General features: G+C 33.6%; 1 protein-coding gene across 2 annotated transcripts in view; it reads right to left on the minus strand.

Annotated features, from left to right (window-relative positions):
• Nucleotides 1-23,611, minus strand: part of LOC147066891 (phenoloxidase-activating factor 2-like) — a 44,030-nt gene extending 20,419 nt beyond the window's left edge. For both annotated transcript variants that reach the window (XM_085954069.1, XM_085954068.1), the window contains exon 1: nucleotides 23,463-23,611. The gene's annotated coding sequence lies outside the window, so the exon portion shown is untranslated. The remainder of the gene's footprint in view (nucleotides 1-23,462) is intronic.

Genomic DNA, 23,611 nt, shown 5'->3' on the forward strand with positions numbered 1-23,611 from the left:
TGTTAAGATCAAACATAAATATTGCACATTAAACTTTGTTAGTCATACGTATTTATTTTTTACAACGTTTTTCTTAGCTCGTATTCTTATTTGTCCGGTAGTTCTTTGTCCGGTACAAATCTTGCAATCGATTTTTAACTAACTTTCCGACTATCTAGACATTTGAAACTTTTAGAATATATCAGAACACGATGCCAATGCATTTTTTTATTACTTTTAGCCATCTTTAAGTAGAATTGAATTCATTTTCAGTTAATTCTGTTTTGTATGAAAAGTTATTTCGACACCATTATTCGTTGCTAGGGTTCTGGGGTGCTAGCAACCAAATTATTAATATATACGTGCGTTACTATGGAAAACAATATGATATGTAAAAATGACATTTCAGTATTATTTCTATCAAGTACATTTTTTTTAATCGTTTAAGCTAGTCAAGTCAAGTTTATATGATTCAACAGAAAATTTTGAATATCTTGAACAGAATATCTTGTAATTATATTGAATTACGACTAAAATTTACAGATATTGTTGGTTAAGTTTTAAAAATCAATTAAACCCTGCCTAAACCAAACCATAATAGTTTTGGTATATTTTGGACGATCCGACGAAATTGTGCACACTTTTTCAATCATACTTATTTGTTAGAGTAGAACTAGAAATACATACAACACATGTTGGTTATTCATTCATTAAGCCCTGTCTAAACCAAACCATAATAGATAAAAAAATATTATTCTATCTATAATATATCCAAAACTGGCGGCTCTCGTGGTGCAGTGGGTAAGGCGCTGGCCTTCCACCCGAGAGTTCTGGGTTCGATTCCCGGTCATGACAAAAACATTTATGTGTTTTTCTCAAAGCCTGGATGTTTGTGATTGTTCAAAAATTACTAACAACCACCTTGTACGAAAAAGCAAGGACATGGTTATTAATAATTCTAAAAAAAAAAAAAAATATATCCAAAACTATGTATGATTTAATGGCATAATTATAGATATTTTATAGATAGCGAGTTGACTATTATCTATTATGGTTTGGTTTCGCAGGGTTTCATTGAATTAAAAAAAAACATACGTAAACACATACCATATGTAAATTGTAGTCTTAGTTCAATGAAAACAAATACGTATAAGTGACAAAGTTTAGTCTGCACTATTTATGGCAGATCTTAACTCCATCTTATCTCCACCCTTCGCCACTGCTGCTCACCTACTGATATATTATATTATTTTGACAAGTAGACATTATAATATATAATAAAAATAATAATTGTATACTTTTTGAATACGTACACAATATGATTAAAACGATTCGTATAGTTATCGAAATGTTAAATCTTGAAAGTATTGTAAGTAGACTAGTTTTTATGTTACTGTCATTTCGCTGTACGAATTCTCAACAACAACAAAAACAGTCAGATGTGTCAGGTCATCTAAAATTTCCAAACCACTAAGAGTTTATCGCAGTTTATCAAAATGACCCATTTTTTTTATATAACAAAGAAGATACAATAAATATATTATTAGCATTTCATCTTATAACAGGAATATTTTTTGCCACTTTAGAATTTGCGCCATTTGACAGCTATGAATAGTCGTTGTGATATCAATCATGGTGGTTTTAATCTTGCAAATCGCTTTACTTATCCGTCATACCATACATGGACGTCAAATGTTTATTGCAAAGATACTATCATATCAAACAGTGGTTCCCGAACTAACCGGTCTCTGAAAACGATTCACGGAAAATGTTAAAAAAAAATATATAAAATATAAATTATTTATCTTCTAAATTGTTTCTTGAAGCACCAATATGGATTATTGCTACATCAATCCCATGTGGCTTCGTCTCAGGACAAAGAACTATGTTACTAAAATCGTTTCATAAATCACAGCATATACATAACAAATATATATGGGGTTATACTAAACGCCTATACCTACTGCCTTTCCAAGGAAGAAGGCAGTAACTGACTCTTACACACTTTCGAGATAAATGACATAATGTGTTTTTTTTTCAATTTTAGTTGTGTGAATTAATAAAAAAAACGGTGATAGGTATTTTTATTAGTAAGATGTTGAAATACAAACAAAGTAATAATAAATAAGCAGCAACTGCAATAAATAGGTGCAATTATTGCCCTTTTGCTATTAAATGTGTATTATTTTACGAGATGTCCATTTTTTCACTAAGGATTTAACGGTATTTTAGTGATAATATTGATTTTTATTATTTTTTGTGACAGAATATAACTTAGCTTTCAAAATTACCTAACGGCTGACATTCATAACTCAATTAGTAGAGTTACTGCCTTCTTCCTTAGAAAGGCAGTACATAGCTACAAACTTATCTGTAGAATGGCCAAAAATGGAACTACGAACTACCATGTCAATGTCATATGATGAATGTCAAATTTTGTCCAGTTACGAGTCTTGATTGGGTAGTTTTCGACAGTGGCTCCCCCATCCCATTCTTCAGAGAAATTTGTAGGTCTGTACTTATACGTGTTTGAATTAACCTTGGGTTTCCTAGAGTGGCTTTGTGAGCGTGTTTTGTCATGCATTTGAATACAAATTTAACGTTTACATAATGAAGGTTACCTGCCTGTATCAGCAACTCGTTACTTATCTAACTTTAATTTTTTGCTTTACTTGTAATTGTTGACATTAGCAAGTGAGCGTACGAATCAATCAAATCAAGCGCCCAACACAATTATTATTGAGTTGGTAGCTGAATCGTTCCGTGTAATTGCTATTCAAAGTCGACGATAGCTCACGACGATCGTTGAATCTGTTTGGATCTGCGAGACTATTAGTGTAAGTAGGCCTTTATAGCGCCTGTACACGTGCATATATTTAATGACAGCAATAATGCGTATTTGAAACTACCGTAACAATAACTGTTTATACGTAAAAGTGCTGACTGTCTCTCCAATCTCATTCTTCAAGAGTAAGCGAGGCGCGATGTTGTCATTTTATGATAATCAGTTAATCTAGTAGGTATAGTTCGTTTTTTGCCGACAGGTTCGCCACTTCCCTTCTACTGCGCAGGCGCAGATCGAAAGAATCCCTACTGTCGCATGAAATTTTAGTAGCTTCCAAACTTTTTTGATTCATGCATGCAAGCTTGCAACTGCAGGATAATACCCATACATGTTCTTGTTACGGTCGCGATAATAGGTACTTACTGTCAACAGTAAATCCATGCACGTGTATACGGAATATTAGTCAAATAAACTTTTAGAATCACTGTATGATATGATATTATTTATAGTATACATACCGATAATTATAATCTTCTGAAGTAACATTTACGAACTCGTCTATTTGCTTATAAATTATTGCTTAACCGGTTATTTAAAACAAAATCAGCTTTTTGTGCATGCTATTTTTTCCTTAGGCGACCTCTAAGCCATTCTGAGAAGCGAATAAAAAACGAGTTTATAATAGTTATAAGGAAATTGCAAAAACTAGCATACGCTTCTGAACAAAATAACAATTAATTAATCACATTCGATCGCCATTTAATTATTTGATCGGAATATTGCATCTAAGTCATGTATTAAAACTAAATACGGCTTGTTTATATTTTGAATAGAGAAAAACATTTACAGTTTAAATTATTGCTTGCATTATTTTTGTATTATACAGAGCGTTGGAGCAGAGCTCGAAGCAGGAGCACGGGGCAGTGGAGCAATCGGGTTTTACCTGGAGCACCGAAAATTTGTAGTCCTCCACTGCTCCGGATATTTATTATTATTATTAAATTTTCGTTCTAAAATTAATTCTAAGTAAGAAGAGGCAGATAGTGAAAGACGATTTTCTGTCGGAATTTTACGGAAAGTAATATAATTAATAATAAAAATGACGAAAACCTTATTTTTAACTACTTATTTTTTTTTTTATTTTTTTTACATATACATATAATGTATATTAAAACTATTTACCCGGAGCGGAGCAGACCCTGGAGCGGAGCAATTAAAAAAAGGGTCCGCTCCAACTCTCCGGTTATATATGATAAAAGAGTAATCGGAGATTAAAGCTTTAAATTGAAGTTGATTTGGACGTTTGAATAATATATTAATTTAAGAGTGACTTTTCACTATCCCCGAACCATGAAGAACATATTCTTCCATTACTGACGTATGTATACGAAAGATGGACTTTAAAATTCAAAATATATTCAGATAATAATAGTAATATAATGTGGTATTGAGAGCTGCATGTTGGATATAACGCACAGTAGTCAATAGAATAAATAAATGGGTAAGGAAACAGAGGACGAGTTTGTATATCTGGAATCGACCATTAGTGTAAAAGGCGGATGTGAAGCAGAGATAAAAAGGCACACATTGCTAGCCGAAAATGCGATGACACTGTCTTATTACCACTATAATGGAAGGATCGGGGAATTTCTATTGCCTCGACAATGATGCTTCTGCAAACATTATTGTTCTTCATATTTTTCACAAAAGGAACGGCTTTCGATAATATGTTTGAAATGCATTCTGCAGTTTTTTTGACATGTCATTCGGTGCGGACCGGATAACCTGGAGAGACTAGTGGTTTTGAGTAGTTCCAGGGAAGTCGAAACAGAGGAAGATCGTTGACGCACTGGAGAGACCAGGTGAATGAGCTTACTTTTGGCACCCTTCACTCTGCCCTAAAAACAGCAGAGAATCGAGAGGGTTGCAAAGTCTTGATCGCAGAACATGGCAGAATTTCAAGGTGGTCATGACCAAGAAGATAAGAAAACAGATAGTAACAGTAATGAATACGTGTATTAATTAAGGCTCTAAGTACCAACAAGTAGTATTGCCTGTAGTTACAAAATACCGAGTCATTGCAGTAAAATTTCATGAAGCAGACCTTCTGAAAAATGTGGTTTTACAGTGTGAAGCAATCATGGCAGCTTCTATAATTTTAGGTATTAAGAACTCGCAAGTATCAACACACAATCGTCAGCCATTTTATATTGAATGAGGTTGATCACTGTAGTGCTATTTACACCATTATAAATAAAACAGGCCAACGGACTTACAACATCGACAAGTTTAAATATTTTGCTGTATTTTTTTGACTTGTTTGAGGCACTTAGACCATAGTTGAAGTTATTGGCGTTAGTATCTAGAACAATTTTCTATAAAAATGTCAGTTTTTTTGTTTTTGGTACTTAGCGCCTTAATTAATACACGTATTCAGTTGTTAATAATACAAAGTTTAAAGAACTAGACATGGAGATGAACAGGTGACATCAGTCGATGACCAGATCATCACGGTACGCAAGAGATATTAGAAGAATTAGCTGGCAGGATCGATGAGGTAATCAAGTTTTGTGGAAACGTGTGGCAACGAAAGACTCATCATGACCAAGAACGGAAGATTGAGCGCCACAAAAGAAGGAATAGGATTATGTGCGTATCGAAATTTCTGTTAAATGTTTAGGTAATAACTACCATTTTTTCAAGTCAATTCTAAGCAATTAATTTCAAAGCGAAACTGCCCTTGATCTATTTTCAATAAAAGGGTGAATAATCCAAATAGATCAACAAAAAAATCTCCAACCTTGATGGTAAATTTACTGCTGATTCATTTGTATAATGGACGGCATTAAACAATGAGGTTGCCATATGTATTATATATTATTGTGTATTGCTAATTCCAATCAGAAATTGAACCAAATTTTAATAATGTGTACAGGAAATAAGGCATCCGATTTACATTAAGCTGGTCCACGCTTATTAAGAACAAACACAAATTTATTATTTAGTATCATCGCGTGGAATGAATTGATTCCGTTTTTTTTATTTACAAATTCACAGTTTTTGTAGTATGTACACGTTGCAAGAACTATTCTGTCGGACGCTCATTCGCTTAGTCATTAATTAATAATAATAAAATATGTGATGGCAAGGATCAGCGTCAGAGGTGGAAATGGAACCTGGAATCGAACGCTGAAACCACAAAAATTTTAATTAATTAATTTAAAACCTTAATTATTTTGAAACTGATATCTTTATCCGATTCCGTATATTGAGAACCCCAAACCGGAAACGGAACTTCTTAAAGATATTGAGACGTTCCATCATTTTTAGTCATCTTGGACTAACTAGTACTTTTTGAGTCAATAATATATAATTTTATATAACAAAGCAAGTGGTTGTGAGTAGGTAAGAATTTTGGTTTTTTTTAAAGAATTTGAATCGAATTCCATAACCGAACATCAACCGATTTTTTAGTGGTACAAAATCTTAAATAAAATTTGTACCGACCGTCGACTGAGTCCTGGGCGAAAATAGGAATTATTATATGTTGACCACAACTCCAGGGACCGATCGAGGGCGATCAATGAAGACATTCGACATGAATCGTTGGATCTGCTTGGATCTATGAGTCAGTGTAATTTGAGTTTTATTGTATAATGCAAGTATATTATAAAATGTTGATCACTGTCACCTATAATACACACAAGTACCAAGTACACAAGTACCAAGTCACAAGTACCTATAATATAATATATACAAGGGAGGGCTGATAGGGCTCTAGCCTGGGGGCCCGTCGTGGCAGGTCAACCATTTAAGTGAGAAGATCCACAAATTTGGTCATATCGCAAATTTTATTTTATAATTATTTTAACTGTGTTTCCTAACTTACAAAATGGCTTTTTATCCAATATGGCGAAGGGTTGCATGTTACTTGGCTACCACAAAATAAAGTTGCGATCAGTAATATGCCGACAACTCATTTAATCAACTGAATTTATTTTAAAATCGCTAAAAATACACGGAATACCCTTAATCCTTGGGTTCCGTGGAAACCACTTGGGGAACACTACTGTAGAAAATCACAGTATCAATTAATTTTAGCGATAGGTAGGGGGGCCCGCTTGAGGATATGGAGGCCATGGTTATTATAATCGTTTACCTCCATCCAACAGGCGTGTATTGTTTCCCAAATTGTCATCATAATAACATTATAACAAAAAAAGGTTTTACTCGTTTGTTTTCCATTAAATTTAGCTGCCAGCGCCGATAACTCTATGGAAGGGACTTTCCCTCAATTTTAAATAAAATCACTCATTTGAATCGTCATAAACAATTCTTTGCAAAGATTTATTTGTTTTCCGGTGTTTTCTGGTTTTCCACTAGCAATTAAAATATCATTTCCTATCAATACGATAATAATACAATAACTTATAAATTCCTTTCATTTGTTCACTTCATTCGTTTCTACTATATTGAGTAATTCCCAATGACAATGGAAAACTTGAGATCATTAAATTAACAAAACTAGATCGGAATGTCAGTTAATTAGAAAAAATACCAAACACGGTCCGGTTGCAATCTTTGAAGAAATATCTAAATTTAATTTAATTAAATTAATATGGAATATGTGGAAACCACATCGACGAAGCAATTAAAGAATTTGGGGAACCCCACGTTACGAGATGTCAACGGGTAACCAGGGGCAATACGCCACACATAAGTATATAGATTTATGATGTATTTATAGTCTACTGCTGAATAAAGACATTTCTATAAATCGGTAAACTTCCTCTATTTAGCACTTGAATACCACGTACTTCCACCAAACTTGATGATTTCGTCGATCCAGTGGTTAATAGAGCACCGGTGTGGCCGTTCTCCAGCAATGTCGCTCGGTGAGTGGATATCACCGAGCGGCATTACCATCAGATCGAGTACTCTTGAATGCCTTCTTAGTCATTGGTTTCTTTTGTGGTAACTACACGTTATGCCCAAAATGCACTCTATGCCACGTTTCGCTACTTTTCAATTTCAGCTTTCTTTTACATTAAGGCTATATGTTTCTTGCATTGGTTTAACATGGCGTAGACTGAATTCGAGGACATGAATAGTATCTTCAACATTGATCTCTAACGACCAGTCATTGCGATCACTAATTTCATAAACGTGCACTTAGAGTTGCGATCAGCGACATTTTCAGTGCACGTTGAAAAACACGATCTTATATTAACAGCTCGAACGACACCGGGTACTTACGATCCTAATAATAATTATTATGACTATCAGGCCATGCGCATCCAATATTTAACGAGATGTGGGTGCGATCAGTGGCGCACCCAGGATTTAATATTAGGGGGGGCCCAAGGAAGAGAATGTAAATTAGTCCTATAGGCTCTTTTCTTCTTCACAGCCTAATTTCTCGTTTATCGGTCTTTTGTATATTGCACTTGGTGTACCTACACCATGGTCCCCACATCCTGAAGCGGGCCCTCAGGCTAGGATATTTGGGCCCCCTCTACCTACCGCTAAGATTAAAGGCAGTGTGAAACACTACATTAACGTTTTTCAAATTCAAATTAAGGGTACTTATACAGTGAATTATTGGCGATTTTTAATAAAACTACTTTAATAATGGGGCTGTCGAGTATTGACACATAATAATCAAAAAATATATTGCACAATTATATAAGTAATTGAAAATGTTCATGACCATGAAGTATAATAGCGCCGCAGGCGACTTTTTTTACTATTAAAGCTAATTTATTATGTGTGTTTATCTCAGTTATCTGGTCAACCCGACACGCCGGGCCCCCAGACTAGAGCCCTGTCAGCCCTCCCCAGCCATGACCTACACCACTCCGGAATTCGGGTGGACACCGAGAATTTTTTGACAGTTCCATTAGGGATTGGGTTTCTAAAAAAACCTGACATTAGTGTTTCGAAATTTTTGTGTTAGAAATTAAAATCTAAGAAATTTTTCTAAAAAGGGTGCTGGAGAATTATTACAAATGATTTTTTTGCCGTGTCTTTATTTGTCTAAGCCCAAAGGTATAATTTATTGGCTTTCAATTTCAATGTTTAAAATCATTCTGATAATTTTCATTTTTGGGGGGTGCCAGGGCCCCTTGCCCCCCCCCCTCCCTGGGTGCGCCACTGGGTGCGATAGCCTCCAATAACTTGCAGATTAACACCAAAGAGATTATTTATACATGCAGGCAAGGTATAGTCTATTGCTGTTGTTAAATTTCAGAGTGTATGGGTATGGAGAATGTAACTAGAAAAGTGCAAAGGTCCGCAGTGGAATCAACGAGAAGCTATAATTATTAGGCATGGTAAATGTGGAAGTGAGTGGCACCTACTAGATATTGTTAACCCTGCCCCCTCCTTCGCCTCAAAAAATCAATAATAAAGTGTTATGAATATTGGTTTAGAAATGGACCCCCAAGCCATTTTTTCCGTGTGCACGTCTGATTAAATGATAAATATTGGTGGCCGACTTTGGTCATCATGGCCCCCCATTAGTGCGTGCCTAAAGTAAAGTATGAGTAAACAATGACAAAATCTAAATACACTAAAATAATTAGAAGGTATGTAAAACATTTCACAAAGAGATATATACCATATTATACTATACGATCTTGAATTTTATTAGATTCAAGATGAACATTAATTCAATTTTCATAGCTGATTTTGGCAAAATTCGTGAATTATTCAAGAATGAAAACCTAACCTAACAAATAATCTAGAATATCGGCTATTTTCAAAATTTGTTTGCTGCTGGCTTCCTGTAAAGTGTAAACCGAATAGAACCGTGTTTTATTTAGACATGAATTTTATGTCAGTACTATACGCATAGCCCCACAAGGGGGGGGGGGCTGACAGGGCTTTAGCCTGGGGTCCGGGCTCAGGTGGGGCCCGGCGTGGCGAGTTAACCAGATAAGTGAGATAAACACATATCATAAATTTGCTCTAATAGTAAAAAAAGTCGCCTGCGGCGCTATTGTCCTTCAATACTATTTTTACACAGTTTCTATACAATGTTTAATTGTGTATGGATACTCGACAACTCCATCATAATTGAAATGGATGTACCTAAGTATTAAAATATATAAAAAAAAACACTAAATATACACATTCATTTTACTGCGTACACCATTTGGAAAACGCTAAGTACTGCAGAGCGTCACACTGCCTTTATCCTTGGAGATAGGAAGGGGTGCCCGTCAAAGATCCTAGCCTGGGGGCCCGCTTCAAGATGTGGGGGCCATGACTATACGACTCAAAGAGGTTGGACGGCCATATATTTCCGATACAATATTTCACGGTGAAATGTGATACGGCGAACTGCAAACGTACAAATTTCCCATAATAAATTTGTTATAATAGCACTTTAAATTCTAATTACGTTAATTTATTATCAATTATAATTATAACTAATCTGATTCCCAAATATATTTTAATATTGAAAGAGATACCTATTATAAAGAATTTAACACTCGTATAATTTGCTTTTGGTTTAGTATTCCTCGAGTGGTGTAGCATGTATCAAGGCTTCCCTTTTGCAATGCACAAAACAATAATGACTGTCAAGTACTTATTGACCAAGGTATTGATAATCAAATTGGCGTCAAGGCCGTCATGTTCTCAGCTCTGTATAGCTGCAATGTGTTGCACAGGTGAATTGCGTTATAAGCAGGTAAAATATTTGTTTTCAATTAAGTTACCTAATAACTCGATAAGGTCAGTGTGTTGTCTAGTCAAAAGTAGCTGTGATTTATTGATAGGTATACAATTCAAATGACTATGAAGTAGGTATGTCATCATCATCATCATCATCATCAGCCGGGATCAATCCACTGCTGGATGAAGGCCTCCCCAAGCTTCTTCCAACTCTCTCGGTCCTGTGTCTTTTGCTGCCACGTATTTCCGCCGAACTTTACCAGTTCGTCAATCCAGCGGCTTTTAGGGCGACCCTGTACCACTGGATGACGGCATTTGTCCAGCGGCCGTCCTTTCGGCGAGCAATGTGCCCCGCCCATCTCCATTTCAGCTGTTTGGCAACGTCTATTACATCGCGTTCTCCTGTCTGCTTCCTAACCCATTCGTTTCTCTTACGGTCCTTTCGCGTGATGCCCAACATACACATCTCCATGCCTCGCTGTGCGACTCTTAGCTTTTGGACATCTCTCGTGTTGAGGGTCCACGTCTCGCAGCCATACGTGAGCACGGATAGCACACATTGGTTGAACACCTTAAGCTTAATGGTAGGTCACACTTGAAGATACTATTCAGACGTCCGAAATCACTCCATCCCAGCTTTGCTCTTCGATCAATTTCATCGTGCATGCTTCCGTCTATAGGCACCTGCTGTCCGAGATAGACGTAGCTGCTGACTTGCTCGAGCTAGGTGCCATTAATACAGATAATCGCAGGGTCCGAAAAGAAGTTCCTCATCACTTTTGTCTTTGAGACATTTATCTTTAGGCCGACCGTTTGACTGACATCCGCGAGTTCTTGCATTCTACCTTGGAGGTCTTTCGGGTCTTGTGAGAGTATAACAATACCATCTGCAAAGCGCAGGTGACTGAGGTGCTCCCCATTAATTGGAACACCTTTTTCCTCCCAATCAACTCAGGAAACTTGATTGGGAGTAGGTATGTACCATCTATTAAATTTAGATGTCATGTCTAGGGCCCGGATTTATATGCTAGTGCATGTTTTGTTAGGGTGTATGCACAGCTATGAGAGTTGCACAGAAATCTGTTTTGAAAGACACAGAATCCAAAAATAAAATTTTATTGTGCATATAAATGCATATTTGAGACGTTAGAGCATATTTGAGACATTAGTGCATATTTCATAAATAAATGCATATTTTAGAGCTTTTGAATGTATAATTTTAGTTTTTTTAAATTATTTTATCGAAATATAACTAATTTAGGAAGAAAGATAGTTTAGATGCACTTGCATTTTTAATGCCATATCCGAGCTGTAGATTTATCAGTGGAAAAAGTGAAGTCAACTCGGGCACTATTATTTAAAATTTTCCCAAGTGGACGTTGAGAGGTAATTTTCCGCATTTAATCAAAATACTGACAGATACCTATGCGGAAAAATTTAATTGTAATTTTTTTTCAGGTAAAAAAACAGAAAATAGTATTTAGGAATAGTTAAGTGTGTCGTTTCCGTTTTTTCGGTTATGTTTGGTTTACATTGCATTTATTATTCAATTATTTGTAGGTACTTGTGAAAAAACTATCTTGAAAATTGTAATTGATTAACTTTATATTCTTTGTTTGTGTTTTTTGTTCTGATATCGTATTATGTTGAAAAAATATTAACTAGTTATTCGATTTTTTGTCAGTAATATTGGGTAAAGTGGGTATTTACAATTTTTTCCCACAAAAAAAGTCAATTTTTAATTGCATATTTCTTCGATTTGAGTGCATATTTTATTGATTTTAAGTGCATACGTGCATGCATATAACCATGTTTTTTGTTGCATACAAATCCGGGCCCTAGTCACGTCCTTAAATTTTAACATACCGACTACCCTCTAAAACTGAAGTAATATTTTTTTTTTCAATATAAGCAACCCTATCGTGGTAAACATTAAGAAAATGGTAACATGAAATTACTAGTATTTTTTTCTGAATCATCATTAGCCTGGATCAATCCACTCATCTCCAAGCCGATTCTTTTCCTTTTGGGCATGTACATTGCATTAACCACACACATATCTTTAATATTTCATAGATACATGCGGAATTAAGAACGTGCACCACTCGAAATGTAACAATTTACGAAATGGCGCGCTCGACGATATTAATATAGCTTTACTTTATTGTGTATTTTATAAAAAATAAGCGGGTTAGATTTTAATGTTATATGGCATATCTAGCTCAGACCGTCAAATTATTTTTTTTCCACGAGATGGAGCGATAATTTTATCGATTTCACGGACTGGAACTGCGCTCCGGTCATTTTGAGCACTGAGAACCTGTTCTACCTATCACGTACCATTGAATGAGTAAATGTATCCATAAATTATCTCTTCTTCAAACTTAATGTCTTGTCTTTTTCTAATTTGATGTTTAGCTAACATCACACAGCCTTCATTAATATTATTATACAATTAATCCGTTTTTTACATTCATATATTTGTGTTAGCCATATATTGCGGATCATTTCACAACTATTGGACAGCATTAAGGAAAATTGCACTAAAATGTTGATTATTATAAATGTTAGCAGATAAATAAGTAAATGTTTATAATAAAATAACATAACTATTCACGATTTATTTCGTTATAGATTGACGTAATAATTTACTGATAATAATATTATTTATTATTATTGAATAGTATGATGATAGTATTATACCTCCTAACCTAACTATCTATAAGCAGGCGTCACATAATAAAATATTGCATATTATATTATATAATATGTGTATTATTATTATTCTAGAAACAAGATTACAAAATATTAATTAAATACTTATAAAACTGCATGTTGGCCATTCGGCGTAAATACCTCAATACATCTGCTAGATTTTGATAATCATGCACAACTCCACAAAATTATTAAAGTCATTATTTCTAGTCACCTAAGCATTTATATTTAGCTTGCCGGCAACACCGAGTTGAGTCCCTTTTAATTGAGGCTTTCCTGCGATTAAAAATGCAGAAATTATATAATTTGATTTTTACGTCGTATTGAAAACCTGTGTTATTAAAAATCTATACAACATAATATATAGATGTGACAATTTCAATGATATATGTTATATTTTTCCTGAAATGTCATAGTTCTGTTTAACGGTGTTCTGTTTATTCATGGAATCATAATATTCTATCATATTCCAGAGAATCAAAAGAATTCTTATAAAAGTAATTATAATTATATTTGTAGTTAATAATTAAAATCATATTTAACTAGACGAGAAAAATAAAGTCTTGTTTAATTGTCGACCTTGTCTGCATTATGAATCAGTATGTATATATTACAGTTTATTCTCTATTCCAATTGGGATGTCATATGGCTGGAATATACATGCTACCTCGATTACCGGTGCTTGGCAGGCCTTTAGTGACGTCCCATGAGGGTAGGCAGATTGAGCGTCGCTTGGGGGCGGCAGTTACTCGAAGAGTGGTAAATCGAGTTGGTATATATAGAAATAGCTACCTAAACTTAGTAATAACGAAATAATATCTTTCCATTACAAAAATCAGAAGCGCGCGGATGATAAAGAATACTGTATAATAAATTAAGCGGCATTTTAGTGCTGCCCAGGGGCGGCATTTTGTCTAGGGACGTCACTGCAGGCCTTTACTACAAAATTATTTACAATGTTATGCCTAGTTTACGACATGTATCATCATCACCATCAGCCGGGGTTGACCCAATGGTGAATGAATGCCTCCCCTAGCTCTGGTCACTGTGCTCGGTCCCTAGTTATTTGCTGTCACGTACATCCACCGAACTTTATGAGTTTGTCTATCCAGCGGGTTTTAGGCCATCCCTGTGAGCGTTTAATGACCATTGGGTACCACTGTATGAGGTATTTCTTCAGCGGTTGTCACCGAGCGACATGTCAGCCCATTGCCATTTCATCTGCTTAGCAACCTCTATCACATCGCGTACTCTTTTATGCTTCCTTTCCATTGGTTTATTTTGTGATCTTCACGCATTATGCCCAAAATAATGCTAATCTTTGGATTTATCTTACATTAAGAGTCCATGTTTCATATTATGCACACCTGAGCGTTGGTAGCAAACATAGCTCCGGCCTGACTATAGTCAACCTCGACGGAAGTACTGGTACCACACATTCGTTGAACACTTTACGCTTAAGAGACTGTAGAAGGTCACTTTTGAAGATACTATCAGGCGCCCATACATGTTTATAAAACTACTTAAATAAAATATTATTTCAATATTTGTCCAACTCGCAGTCAAGTCGTTATAAGACCGTCAGAACCCGGCTCCGGCCCAATTACCCGATATATCTCAACAATTTAGTGTATTATTAATACTATCAATCGAAGGTACTTGATGGAATTTGAATTTAATATAATGGCAAATACACACTGACGTCGGCGTGTATTTGTGTTTTGGTGACACATAGTGTCTGAAGATGCCAAAAGGCGAAACCCGGGTCGCAAAAAATGACAAAAATAGAATAGTACAAAACTTAAATCCATTTGAATTTAGTATATGCTTCTATGTATTTGTACCTAAATTCAAATAATTGGATTGTTTTATTGGTAGCTGAACTTTTAAGAATCATGTACAAGTTTAATTATACTGACAACAATTTGAAATCATAAAACTAAACGAAACAATAACAATTTGGATGAGGATATGTATTTTTTTTATCGTCGTTAGAGATGGCAATTATTTTTTGCCGAATGAAAAAAATCAAATTAGTTTATTAGTGGCTGGCCGATTGGTTTGATGATATCAAGTTTTGAAGCCGGTTCTGATAATGTAATTTATTCCTTCTCGCTAATTTCGTGATGTAACTCTACCATCTTCAAGATAACATTTAATTGTTATTAGCAAGAGGAAGGTTGTTTATGAATAATAAATAGGTAGATTGTTTTATTTTTTACATATTTTTTATGCTAATATTTGAACTTTCATAGCTTCGTCGAACTCTTCTTCGGATAATTCCTACTGAGTTACTACAGTAATCGCATTTGTGTACAGTTAAATAAAAAAATAGTGATAAAAGTAAATTGCTAAATTTTGCTAAAAGTCTCATACAAAGTAAAATCAAATATTGACAATGTGCTTAACAAAATAAACGTGTATTAGAGGCCGTTCATTATTATAACTTTTCATTTTTATCAAATTATTTTTTTTATTTAATAAATGTTTTTATAATATTGTATTCTTTATTGAACAAACATAATTATTAGGAAACACCTCAGAAACAAATCGAATAGAAAACATATTGACTAAATTGGCAAAGTCAATTAGCCGAAACACAATTGATGCGGGCTCGTATCCTGCCCAGTACCAACATATTATTGTCGAGATATTTTTCTAATTGGTATGTTGTTGAGGTATTTTCCTGAGCTAAACTGTAATTTTGTCACAGAAAATTCTTCCTTATACACTTTTGGGACGCTGAAGATGAGATTCTAAATACTAACCTATAGGTGTGGCCTGAATGAAAAGCTGATTTATATCCAGATATTATTTTTCTGAATTTTCCTGAAATATCATTTCTCGAGATATCTTAAAAAAAAAATGGGAATCCGAGAAACTGGTAGTTACTATGTAAAAATAATAAAAGGAAGATGAAACGGTAAAAGAAAAACTACCAACCGCAACCAGAATTGAAAAAATACGCGCAGCTAAAAAAAATTACAATGCTAAAAAAAGTCTCGAATTTAAACTAAAACATATTCGGCCGGCAGAAAATTTGGACCGGGATGAGTTAAAAAATAACCAAAGATATTTCTCGATATCAATAAACGAATTGGTTCAAGAATTCGCGAATCTCGAGAAACCAAATAAGTCAAGAAATCACAAACTCTTCTCTAACTTCGTAATTTGTACAATACGTGCTTAGTTTAGCAATATACATATTATATGTTATTATAGTAGACATTGACCATTCATTACTTAATCACTCGGAAAACTTAATATAAACATAGTTTTATTATATTTTGAATAAATATTTAATACTTATATAGACATATTTTTTGTCAATATCATAAAATGACACAATCAGGAAAAAATTGTCAAGAAAAAAAATATTATAGAAACAACCTGTACATAATGATTGCAAGATTTTGATACTCCACCGCAAAGGTCAAAGACGATTGTTATTAAATATACGATGGCACGTATTAACTTTATTAAAAGAATAATTACTTACTACGAAATGTATTTAAATATGTATATATATTTTCATAAAAAGTTTGCTGAGTGAAGGCTGTTTATAGTGATATCCATTTATACTACCATTTAAAATAAATTTAATGGTAACCTGTATGTAAATAGTTTTTATTTCAAATATATTTTTTAATTCGTGTTCCTAGATACAGTAATAATATGTTTCTCGTCACACATTAATTGTGTATATTATGTACCTAATTTCATATTGTTTTTTTTCAAGTGAGGCTTGTTTACAAAATAAAATTATTGATTGTTTTACTGGTCTCCGAATTTGTAATTAAATTATAATATAAACGTTGTTTACCATATCATCACGACTACATTTAGAGTAAGCAAAATATTAATTTAATAAAATACAATAAAATCATGGTTGTATTTAAATAATATGCCTCTTTAGTTTATTAGTATTATTATGATGGTATAACTGTAAAATTAACATAAACAATATAATGTTGCAAAAGTTTAAATTGGCTATACTGAATAATGGATTGACCGCATGAGAAATGACAAATTAATTTGATATAACTTGTATTATAATAATGTATTAATAATTCATTGTATGTACTAGGTACCTATATTAAAATGTTAATGGGTATTTTGAAATGTAACACTTTTTGTAACGCTGAATATTCGAATTTTCAAATTTCAAAACAAATAATAATGTAGCATTTGGTGTCTATAGTTACAAGTGGACTGAGCAACGTAAATTTAGTTATTAATAGTTGGATATTTTGACAATAAGAATCAAATATGATAATTATTTGTATAATTTCATTTCTTTCTACAAATGTTTGCATACAGTTTTTATAGAATATCTATCTCGATCTGGACTCTGCATCAATATGGCAAACTAGTTCTTGAAATACAGTATTCTCCAGTGGTGAAGGGTGGAGGTAGGTTATTAAGATCCGACATAAATAGTACACACTAAACTTTGTCCGTAAAATGTATTTGTTTTTATTGAACTAATACTACAATGTGTAGATAGTATTTGTCAGTATTTAAAATTCAATTAAAGTCTGCCTAATCCAAGCCATAGTACATACTAGTTAAAACATATTATTTTATAGATAGAATAATATTTTTTATCGATTATGGTTTTGTTAGGCAGGGCTTAATGAATTTAAAAAAACTTACCAACACCATCTGTAATATATATTCTTAGTTCAACGAAAACAAAATAAATAAGTATGATTGGAAAAGTGTGCTACATTTTGTCGGATCGCCCATAGCATACCAAAACTGCTATGGTTTGATTTAGGCAGTTTTAATTGATTTGTTAAGGCCGTACATCAGTTGAGGCACGGTCTAAAAAGATCGTTGCTAGGCGATGCGCGGATTGCGGGTCGCGCGTGCAAATGACGCCTGTTAAACGAAATATAATTTGTCATATAAATCCATTTTATGTTCTGTTTATTGTTCTATTAGTAACAATAATAATATGTTCATTGACATGTTTTCTTTTTAAAGTAAATGGGTAACGTTTTTAGTCATCTTTATACGATTTAAGAATTAATTGGCCCGTCGCCATCACGAAGCAAAGTGACGTGTTTTCAGCTCGACGTTCTCTCACTGAATGCGAGCGAGTCCAAAATTTCGTTGCGCCTACAGTTGAAAAATATTTGCCGTTTCACTGATGTGTCACCTTAAAACTAACCATCACCATATATAAATTGTATTGTTCAATGAAAAGGAATAAGTATAACTGACAAAGTTTAGTGTGCACTATTAATGTTAAATCTTAGCAGCCTACCTACACCCCTCGCCGCTGGTATCGATAATATATAATTGTTATAGGGGAGGTTCATTAACACCGAATTGTGCAATGCGGGAGGGTGGGTGTCCATGGAGGCTCGTTTTTGGGGTAATGCAGAGGATTTAATTGTGAAATATCACGACAGATAATGTTCTATCCATGTTCCAAAGAAACCAAGTATTGTACCCGCCACTAACTTAGGTAAAATATACCTACACTGCTATATATATTTCCCTTAAATCATCCAATACTGATAAAATGTCACAATATTTTACTGTCATAAATTTATTCCTTGTAATAATATGTATAGTAAAAAAACTTAGCTGCCAATTTTATTTAATATGAAGAAAAAATTTAAATTAAAAAAAAAATGTGGTCTAAAAAAAGCTTTTTGGCAGTCGAAAAATTTTTAAAAAAACTATTCGAAAAATGACCAGGTTGTTATTCGAAAAATGACCAGGTTGTTATTTATGATATTGTATTAAGTTTTGTGTGACGAAATTTTTTGCGGGGGATACCATAATTTGAAGTTCCACAATTGCTGACAATAGAATAAATAATTGTGAAAGTCTCCAATAAAATAATAGGCCAATGACTGTCCAATGATGAATTTGATTAAACAATGTAACACTCGTCTAATTGCTAATAGTGCCTGTATTACAGAGGTCGGCAACCTATGGCATGCGTACCACTAGGTGGCACGCTGACGGTTTTTTTGTGGCATGGCCTAGATTCACCTCGACGCGATTCTATAGAACAAAGGTTCTCAACACATAAGTCACTATGTAACGTCACCAACTACTTACTTAAATTCTGATAAAAAGTAACATTTTCATAGTTTTTGTTGTTGACAATTTGTTCCTTAAATGGTTTTTAAAAAAGGTCACGTTTACGTTAAGAAGTCATTGCATGACAGATACTGTGTATTTTTTAATTCTAATTAATGTATGTCGATGTTAACCACAAAATGTGATGATTGCTAATTTACATGCAAACCTAGACAAAGTGAGAAGAGGTTTATGATGACTGTTAAATAATAATCCGTGCATATTTTTATGGTTATTTTTAATGTGAACTAAGTTAAATAATACGCGCTTTTATGTGGCGGAGTGTACAATACTTGAAAAGTTGTAAGTGTAGTTGAAAAGCTTGTGGCACTTCAGTGTATGTAGGTTGCCGACCACTGTAATACATATACAATGTATTTTAAAACTTTATGCCATATATTATTAATTTAGTGTATTTCCTGTTAAACTAATTGTATGTATTTAAATATTATCACAGTGACACGGTACACGAAATCGAGAGAAAATCCGAAGTACAACAGGTAAATAGAGCAGGTGAGTAACGAAATTATTAATTGTAGTTATTTAATTATTTAGTAATAGATTCTGCATATTTGTGAATCGGAAATTTCACATTGAATTTAGAGTTCGTGTCATTTTACATCACTCATAATGGAATATATACATAATCATAATTTGAATGTACCAAAGTGTTTAATCAATAAATTTTGCATAGTTAAATACAATATTTTGGGTCATTAATCGGTCACTTTGGAGGTCATCAATAACGTCATACGATTATCAGTATTTTTACATTTATAATTACGTCACATCTTTGAACTACCCCATTCGTTACAAAAACAATTTTGAAAGAAAACGATTGATTCCAATAATAAATTCTTATAAAATATTATTCTATTTTCAGAGATATTATGTTTGTATTTTGCTGATTTACTGACGACCCCTGCAGTATTAAGTTAATCCTTAATCAGTCCACCGTTTGACATAATTAAAGCTAAAGTCATATCCCTCTGGTCTACACATTCGTACTACTTAACATTGAAGGCTAATTTTTAATTAATTTAAGATTCACCAAATTAGTTAATCATATATACAGCTGACGTTGACAAAATTAGCCTTGAATAAATGCATAGTATTGGATAGCGTATAATTAAATTTGACTTCAATTTGACTTTTCACATATTATTTCCGTTTTAATTCAGATATTCGAATATTATATTAGCTATAAATATTCATGGAAAGATACACCCTCGTCAATTGTATGTAGGCAGCCAAAAGCAGTACAATAACCATTCTTTTTAAGGTGAATAATCATGTTAAACCCCGGAAAATGTGTACGTAGATTATGTAAATAAACCAATATACTCCAATTGCGAACCGCCATTTTGTTTTCAGGGTTGCCAATAGAAGAATAAAATAATGAACTTGTTACCAATACAACCACACGTATTTGATTTTAAAATCGAACTGCCTTCAAAATTCACGGGCAATTACGGGCCGGTCCTAAATTCAAAAATACTGGTCTCATTATTATAATACATTTAGTGTTGACAAATTCAGGTCAACAATATATTATTATAATATGTTTGCAGATATTCGCGATAATAATTTATTAAATTAATCAGTATGCAAATTCCTTGTATTATTTATATCTTTCCTATCATATAAAAGTGTAAGCTACGAGTATCATTGGTTTCACTAAAAATGGCTTTTCACCTATTTTCCGTGCCTTGCAGTTTAAATTTCAATACACACGTATGACACGTGAGCTAGTGCGGTGTCTACGTCATATTCTATTACAATCGAGGCGGTATAAATAGACATAAAACTTTTTTTTTAAACCCGTTTTAATGATCGATCTGAGAGCTTCACTAATAGATTCATGATATACGGTTTCCAAATATAAAAAAAAAAAAAATAGCGGTAGGTGTCGTCGATCTGCTTGTCGAGATAATAAGACATAAACATTCCATTATCGTCGTTTATTTTGAAGTGTCTTGACGAGGGATGGGACCCCCGAAGGCAGCCAAAGAAGCCCTCTCATTGGTGGTAGTAATAAAAACATCGTGTTCTGTAGTTCTTGGGTTATGACGATGCCCGTACATAAATTTGTTTGCTTATAATATTAATCATAGCCCCCACAAGGGGAGGCTGACAGGGCCCTAGCTTGGGGGCCCGGCGAGGCGAGTCGACCAGATAAGTTAGCTAAACACACATCACAACTTTGCTTCACTAGTAAAAAAGTCGCCTGCGGCGCTATTTTCCTCAAATTAAAAATGATGTGATTGTACGATACAATTTTTTAATTGTTATCCAATACTCGACAACTCCATAATTCAAATGGATATATTAAACTATACAAAAAAACACTAAATATACACATTAATTTTACCGCGTACACCGTTTGAAAAACGCTACTGTAGAGCATCACACTCCCTTTATCCTTAGCGATAGGTAGGGGGCCCGCAAAAGATTCTAGCCTGGGGGCCCGCTTCAGGATGTGGGGGCCATGATATTAATCATTCATGATACCTACGTAAGAAGTCCCAAATCATTGATTAATTTCTAAATCTACTGGAAAATAAATATTTTCTTCCCAGTTGTCGTTTAGTTTATAATCGCGGCGTATAGTGATGAATGTGAAATAAGGGGGGGGGGGAGATTTATAGTAAGCGGGTGGAAGGAGTGAGGATGGACTGATTTTTTGTACCCTATGTAGTGACGACTTGTCAGCTAAAATATTATAAGCATCGCATTATACACTATATTCAATACCTCGATGTTGATATTATATCTCGACATATTATATATCTCGGTATATGACACTTAGATTGATCAGCTAGGTTAATATTCACCAACCACAGAACAGACTAATAAATAGAATCCCAATAAGCTATATACCAATACAGTAAATTATGAATGTGTGAGTGTCCTACAAAAATGAGCCACGCATTATAAACGTGCAATAGTGTGTGTAATACACCAATATTAAATGAGCGTCAATGCATAAACCGAGAGCAGTTGTCAGTATTCGACGTATGACGTATTCTTAACACGTGTTTAAATTTATTCCGTATTCTTCCTTACTCGAGATCGGTTGCCTGCTTCTCCTTACCCGTTAGGTATTTCAGTTACCATTATTTCTGAGTTCCCTGTCACCAACATTAGAGAAACTATTTTAGAACATTCATCTCATACATTAGTCGTGAATAACCGCGAGTTGATCGGAAATATATGGTTCGTGTTAAATTCGTGTTTAAATAAACCACCTGAATACAAGAGAAATATTGAAGACAATAGGTAAGTTAGAATAATACAATCATATCGTATACGTATATTTATATAAAATTGGAACATTAGGTACAATCAGCAATGCTCCATGAACAACGTGTTATTTTGTAATCTGAATGCTGTACATCGTACGGCCATCTCTTTTTGGCAAGATAACTCACGATGAACTGTGCTACGGCGAAATATAATACGTACAATTTACATGTAACCATTTGTATTAATAACTATATTTTAAAGCCAAAATTTAGCTCTATCATTATTCGTAAGTACCTTCAATATTTTGAGTTGGTCTGTTTTTTTAATGATTAAATACCTAATTACGTTGTTTACAAGATTGTGTTTACACAAATAGGTATGCTACGTTTTGCGTCGGGTAGGTATTTTTTGCTAATTATATGATGCGTTTCTTTAACATGAAGCTATCAATCGTAGAGGTAATGCAGATAATATGCAAAATCTATTTATTATGTACCAATCTCATAACTTGATATAATCATTTGCATCGTTAAAATCCTAGCACAAAAATATATTCTTTTTAACTGTAATGTTTATTATTTCATATTGTAGTAAATTATTATTTCAATCAGTGTTCTTTTTTTAAATATAGAAATCATATTACAGAGCATCCTACTATCTGTACACTAAAGATGGCTACGTCATATTAATTAGATAGTCATATTCATTTGATTTTTCTCATATATATCAAATTTTCTTCGCATTTAAAACTATTTTATAATATTTAAAATAAATGTTGTATTATTATTATAATTTATAATCAGTTCTACAACATTGTCTATTCGAGTTACATAATCAACATATTTATGGAACTGGTCAACCTGTTTTTTTTAATGATAATCGTTGATGGCAATAGAAAATACAGACTAATGAATTATGTATTTTATTTAATATAATAAATTATCAATGTTCTTACTTGATTGTTGTTTCTACGGAGTCAAATTGAGTCTGCAATGTAGGTGTCACTCACAAAAAAAAAGTATAAAAAAATATTTTTTATTGATTTTAAGTCGTTCTGGCCAGAGATACGACGCGTCCAAACCCAACCGTGTTCGGACTATCAAT

Source organism: Rhyacophila brunnea, unplaced genomic scaffold (assembly GCF_057557595.1).
Source record: "Rhyacophila brunnea isolate RB1 unplaced genomic scaffold, BYU_Rbru_1.0 scaffold_4, whole genome shotgun sequence".
Lineage (NCBI taxonomy): Eukaryota > Metazoa > Arthropoda > Insecta > Trichoptera > Rhyacophilidae > Rhyacophila > Rhyacophila brunnea.